Raw genomic sequence first — 6,518 nt, 5'->3', positions numbered from 1 at the left:
CCACAAACACACAGGGAGAAAAGTGTGGCTATCCTGTCAGGTTTAGAAACACCGTGTTTTATTTTGCGAAGAAATCAAAGAAGAAGAAGAAGATGAAAAAGGAGAATGTTGGACAGAAGCTTTGTCACCTGTACAACCTGCAGTTTAATAACTAGCAGCTGCTTCCCATCATGCAATGGGGCTCACAGAGGGATTATTGAACCACCCACAGCAGCAGCTGATGGAGGAGAATCAAAGAGAGCAATCAGCTGTGGGACTGCAGCACTCTGAGGATGTGAAGCCGCTACAGGTCAGCTGAGACGTGTTGTCATCATGTGGTAACATGTGGAGCTGCGACTAACGATCCTCTTCATTCTTCACTCGTCTGCAGATTCTTTCGCTGATAAACGAACTGCATCTGTCTGCTGTTTGTAGTGTACGCCGACTTTATACAGCGTTGTCTCTGAAGACGATGCTGAGAGTGAACCAGAGCCGATTAACAAGGAGCTCAAACTGAACAGGAAGCCATGTGAGGTTCAGTTCATCACCACTCCTCAGAGTTCTGTAGAGTCCAAAGCTCCATCTGAGTCAGAATAGGGCCGATCAGTGTCTTATAGACTCTGTGTTCTATATACTCCGTGTTCTATAGACTCTCTGTTCTATAGACTCAGTGTTCTATAGACTAGGGATCGACCGATATGGATTTTCTAGGGCCGATGCCGATACCGATTTTTTTAATCAGTCTTAGCCGATGACCGATACGGACTGCCGATTTTCTTGAGCCAATATTTGGAGCCGATACTACTTTTACTCCCTCAATTTAAATCATAAAAATTACACAATGATGATAACAAATGTGAGGAGTCTCAATTTTAAAAAAGGAACATTTATCGAAATTAAAAAAGGTGAGGTAGAACAAGAACAAGTAAACAATATTTAACAAATATTAAAAACAGGTGAGGTAGAACAAGAACAAGTAAACAATATTTAACAAATATTAAAAACAGGTGAGGTAGAACAAGAACAAGTAAACAATATTTAACTAATATTAAAAACAGGTGAGGTAGAACAGTGCTCTGTGAAATGCTGCCACACTGGATTGGTTTTCTGCTCTGCCATTTCTTGCAGCATCTCCAGCAACATGGAGCTGCCTGTGGACGCCTGTCTGTAAATAATGCCAGATCGGCGAACGCAGCAGCCCGCATCGGCTGATGCACGTAAAAAATGCAAAAATCGGCCAATAACATCGGCCGGCCGATGTATCGGTCTATCACTACTATAGACTCTGTGTTCTATAGACTCTGTTCTATAGACTCTGTTCTATAGACTCTGTTCTATAGACTCAGTGCTCTATAGACTCTGTGTTCTATAGACTCAGTGTTCTATAGACTCTGTTCTATAGACTCAGTGTTCTGTAGACTCTGTGTTCTATAGACTCTGTTCTATAGACTCAGTGTTCTATATACTCAGTGTCCTATGGACTCTGTGTTCTATAGACTCTGTTCTATGGACTCAGTGTTCTATAGACTCTGTTCTATAGACTCTGTGTTCTATGGACTCAGTGTTCTATAGACTCAGTGTTCTATAGACTCTGTTCTATAGACTCAGTGCTCTATAGACTCAGTGTTCTATAGACTCAGTTCTTTAGACTCTGTGTTCTATAGACTCAGTGTCCTATGGACTCTGTGTTCTATAGACTCTGTTCTATGGACTCAGTGTTCTATAGACTCAGTGTTCTATAGACTCAGTTCTTTAGACTCTGTGTTCTATATACTCAGTGTCCTATGGACTCTGTGTTCTATAGACTCTGTTCTATGGACTCAGTGTTCTATAGACTCTGTGTTCTATAGACTCTGTTCTATAGACTCTGTGTTCTATGGACTCAGTGTTCTATAGACTCAGTGTTCTATAGACTCTGTTCTATAGACTCAGTGCTCTATAGACTCTGTTCTATGGACGCAGTGTTCTATAGACTCAGTGTTCTATAGACTCAGTGTTCTATAGACTCAGTTCTTTAGACTCATTGTTCTATAGACTTAGTGTTCTATGGACGCAGTGTTCTATAGACTCTGTTCTATAGACTCTGTGTTCTATAGACTCAGTTCTATAGACTCATTGTTCTATAGACTCAGTTCTATAGACTCTGTGTTCTATAGACTCAGTTCTATAGACTCTGTTCTATGGACGCAGTGTTCTATAGACTCTGTTCTATGGACGCAGTGTTCTATAGACTCAGTTCTATAGACTCAGTGTTCTATAGACTCTGTTCTATAGACTCTGTTCTATGGACTCAGTGTTCTATAGACTCTGTGTTCTATAGACTCTGTTCTATAGACTCTGTGTTCTATGGACTCTGTTCTATAGACTCAGTGTTCTATAGACTCTGTTCTATAGACTCTGTGTTCTATATACTCAGTGTCCTATGGACTCTGTGTTCTATAGACTCTGTTCTATGGACTCAGTGTTCTATAGACTCTGTGTTCTATAGACTCTGTTCTATAGACTCTGTGTTCTATGGACTCAGTGTTCTATAGACTCAGTGTTCTATAGACTCTGTTCTATAGACTCAGTGCTCTATAGACTCTGTTCTATGGACGCAGTGTTCTATAGACTCTGTTCTATGGACGCAGTGTTCTATAGACTCAGTGCTCTATAGACTCTGTTCTGTAGACTCAGTGTTCTATAGACTCAGTGCTCTATAGACTCTGTTCTGTAGACTCAGTGTTCTATAGACTCTGTTCTATGGACGCAGTGTTCTATAGACTCTGTTCTGTAGACTCAGTGTTCTATAGACTCTGTTCTATGGACGCAGTGTTCTATAGACTCTGTTCTATAGACTCTGTTCTATGGACGCAGTGTTCTATAGACTCAGTTCTATAGACTCAGTGTTCTATAGACTCTGTTCTATAGACTCTGTTCTATGGACGCAGTGTTCTATAGACTCAGTGCTCTATAGACTCAGTGTTCTATAGACTCAGTGTTCTATAGACTCAGTTCTTTAGACTCATTGTTCTATAGACTTAGTGTTCTATGGACGCAGTGTTCTATAGACTCTGTTCTATAGACTCTGTGTTCTATAGACTCAGTTCTATAGACTCATTGTTCTATAGACTCAGTTCTATAGACTCTGTGTTCTATAGACTCAGTTCTATAGACTCTGTTCTATGGACGCAGTGTTCTATAGACTCTGTTCTATGGACGCAGTGTTCTATAGACTCAGTTCTATAGACTCAGTGTTCTATAGACTCTGTTCTATAGACTCTGTTCTATGGACGCAGTGTTCTATAGACTCAGTTCTATAGACTCAGTGTTCTATAGACTCTGTTCTATAGACTCTGTTCTATGGACGCAGTGTTCTATAGACTCAGTGCTCTATAGACTCAGTGTTCTATAGACTCTGTTCTATAGACTCTGTTCTATGGACGCAGTGTTCTATAGACTCAGTGCTCTATAGATTCTGTTCTATAGACTCAGTTCTTTAGACTCATTGTTCTATAGACTTAGTGTTCTATGGACGCAGTGTTCTATAGACTCTGTTCTATAGACTCTGTGTTCTATAGACTCAGTTCTATAGACTCATTGTTCTATAGACTCAGTTCTATAGACTCTGTGTTCTATAGACTCAGTTCTATAGACTCAGTGTTCTGTAGACTCAGTTCTATAGACTTAGTGTTCTATAGACGCAGTGTTCTATAGACTCTGTTCTATAGACTCTGTTCTATAGACTCTCTGTTCTATAGACTCTGTTCTATAGACTCTGTTCTATAGACTCTGTGTTCTATGGACGCAGTGTTCTATAGACTCTGTTCTATAGACTCATTGTTCTATAGACTCTGTTCTATAGACTCTGTTCTATAGACTCTGTGTTCTATAGACTCAGTTCTATAGACTCATTGTTCTATAGACTCAGTGTTCTATAGACTCTGTTCTATAGACTCTGTGTTCTATAGACTCTGTTCTATAGACTCTGTTCTATAGACTCTGTGTTCTATAGACTCTGTGTTCTATGGACGCAGTGTTCTATAGACTCTGTTCTATAGACTCAGTGTTCTATAGACTCTGTTCTATAGACTCAGTTCTATAGACTCTGTGTTCTATAGACTCAGTGTTCTATAGACTCTGTTCTATAGACTCATTGTTCTATAGACTCTGTTCTATAGACTCTGTTCTATAGACTCTGTGTTCTATAGACTCAGTTCTATAGACTCATTGTTCTATAGACTCAGTGTTCTATAGACTCTGTTCTATAGACTCTGTGTTCTATAGACTCTGTTCTATAGACTCTGTTCTATAGACTCTGTGTTCTATAGACTCTGTGTTCTATGGACGCAGTGTTCTATAGACTCTGTTCTATAGACTCAGTGTTCTATAGACTCTGTTCTATAGACTCAGTTCTATAGACTCTGTGTTCTATAGACTCTGTGTTCTATAGACTCAGTGTTCTATAGACTCAGTTCTATAGACTCAGTGTTCGAGAGACTCAGTGTTCTATAGACTCAGTTCTATAAACTCAGTCAGAGGGGTGTGGTCTCTCTCTCTAAGATCAAACCCATATAACACTCAGTGATTTACTGCCTCGCTCTACCACTCTCTCTCTCTCCAACTTCACGCCTCAAACCACTGATTAAATATTCATGAGTTGACCCCGCCCACATATATATGTGCAGCTGAGCCCCGCCCCCTCTGTTACCACTGAGACTTGCTGTTTCAGTCTAAACGTCTCTTGCCGTCTCTCTCTCTCCCCTGTGTGAATGTCTCTCGCCCCCTCTCTCTCTCTCTCTCTCTCTCTCTCTCCATGTGTGTGAATGTCTCTCGCCCTCTCTCTCTCTCTCTCTCTCTCCATGTGTGTGAATGTCTCTCGCCCTCACCCTCTCTCTCTCTCCATGTGTGTGAATGTCTCTCGCCCTCTCTCCCTCAGAACAATGTGTCGTTCACAATAATGGGATTACAGCCATCCAGCCGGCTGCTCGGTTGCCCTCCCTCCTGTCATCTCCCCTCTCTCTCTTTTCATCTGTGTGTTGGTAGTCGGTCCTCTCTCTCTTTCTCTCTCTCTTTCTCTCTCTCTCGCCCAGTGAGCAGGTTCTTTCAGTTCTTGTCATCTGTTTTTTGGAGGAATGAAAGAAAGACGGACTGTTCCCTGAATGAAGTAAGTCTCTCTCTCTCTCTCTCTCTCATGTGTGGTGCATGTTTCTCTCTCTCCCTCAGCTATGAGGCTTTGATTGACAGCTGACTCTCATTAATTGTACTGTGATCTAATTAGAGGGGCAGCAATCAGATCAGTGGTAGAGAGACATAGACTCTGACTCTCTCTGTGTGTGACTAAGTTCCCTTACAGAGAAAGAAAGACGCTTCAGTTTCCTGCAGCACACAAACGTCTCGCTGCTGCTCTTTACTCTGCTGCTCAACATCATCACATGTTACTGATCCTGCGGCAGACACACAACTGTAACATGTGTAACATTTAACACTTGAAACGTGCGAAATGTTTAACATGTGAAAGTGTAACAGTGGTGTGTTCAGTGTGAGAGAAGATTACATCTATGTTAAAGAAACGTGATTGACTGAAACATTTTCTGATCATAAAGAGCTCTTTGAGTTATAGAATAAAGATCAGGGAGGTGATCATAGGTATCAATACTTCACATTATGTGAGTACTTGAGTAGAACAGGCGGCTGTAGCTCAGGAGTTAGAGCAGGTCGTCCAGTATTTGGAAGGTTGCTGATTCCAATCCCTGGCTCCCCCAGCTGCATGTCGAAGTATCCTTGAGCTAGTTACTGAACCCCATACTGCTCCTGATGAGCAGCTGATATCTCACATGGCAGCTTCTGTCATAAGTGTGTGAATGTGACAAGTGTTGTGAAACTGAACAACACTGAAGAAATGCAACTCAAGTTACTATCTGATGTGTCATTATGTGTTTTATGTTAACAGTATCAGTTTTATCTGAGGACTCTACCTTTTGAAGGACTGAGCCACTATAGTTCCGACTCATTGTAGTTATCAGAATACACAGTGGAGGTACGGAGTGTACTCTCCTGCAGTAAAATAACTTAATCCATTGTTATACTGAACACTCACCTGTCCAAACTCAGAAACAAACTAACAGAATTCTTTAGCTCCTTAAATGATCATTGGGGTGATTTCATAGATGACTGATTGTGATTGGTGGTTTGCTGTTGGTGCAGAGCCTTCATATCATTCACAAACAACAAAACCTTCAATCAGACAAAGTTATGTTCAATCAGACGGACTGCATGTAAAATGACAGCTGAGCAAGAAAAGTCAAAAAGTTGGTTGGATGGATGGATGGTTGGTTGGTTGTTTGGATGGTTGGATGGATTGTTGGTTGGTTGTTTGGATGGTAGGATGGATGGATTGTTGGTTGGTTGTTTGGATGGTTGGATGGATTTTTGGTTGGTTGTTTGGATGGTTGGATGGATGGATGGTTGGTTGGTTGTTTGGATAGTTGGATGGATTGTTGGTTGGTTGTTTGGATGGTTGGATGGATGGATGGTTGGATGGTTGGTTGGTTGTTTGG

The 6,518-nt window shown here is 41.1% G+C and overlaps 1 protein-coding gene across 1 annotated transcript in view; it reads left to right on the top strand.

Annotated features, from left to right (window-relative positions):
- The first annotated feature begins 4,813 nt into the window (after window positions 1–4,813).
- The window catches only part of LOC115585630 (plexin-B1-like), a 49,300-nt gene continuing 47,595 nt past the window's right edge, over window positions 4,814–6,518 (top strand). Inside the window, 1 exon segment of the mRNA XM_030424165.1 lies at window positions 4,814–5,125. The gene's annotated coding sequence lies outside the window, so the exon portion shown is untranslated.

Source organism: Sparus aurata, chromosome 7 (assembly GCF_900880675.1).
Source record: "Sparus aurata chromosome 7, fSpaAur1.1, whole genome shotgun sequence".
NCBI classification, from domain to species: domain Eukaryota; kingdom Metazoa; phylum Chordata; class Actinopteri; order Spariformes; family Sparidae; genus Sparus; species Sparus aurata.
The sequence above is the reverse complement of the archived record's forward strand: the minus strand, read 5'-3'. Positions and strand labels throughout refer to the sequence as shown.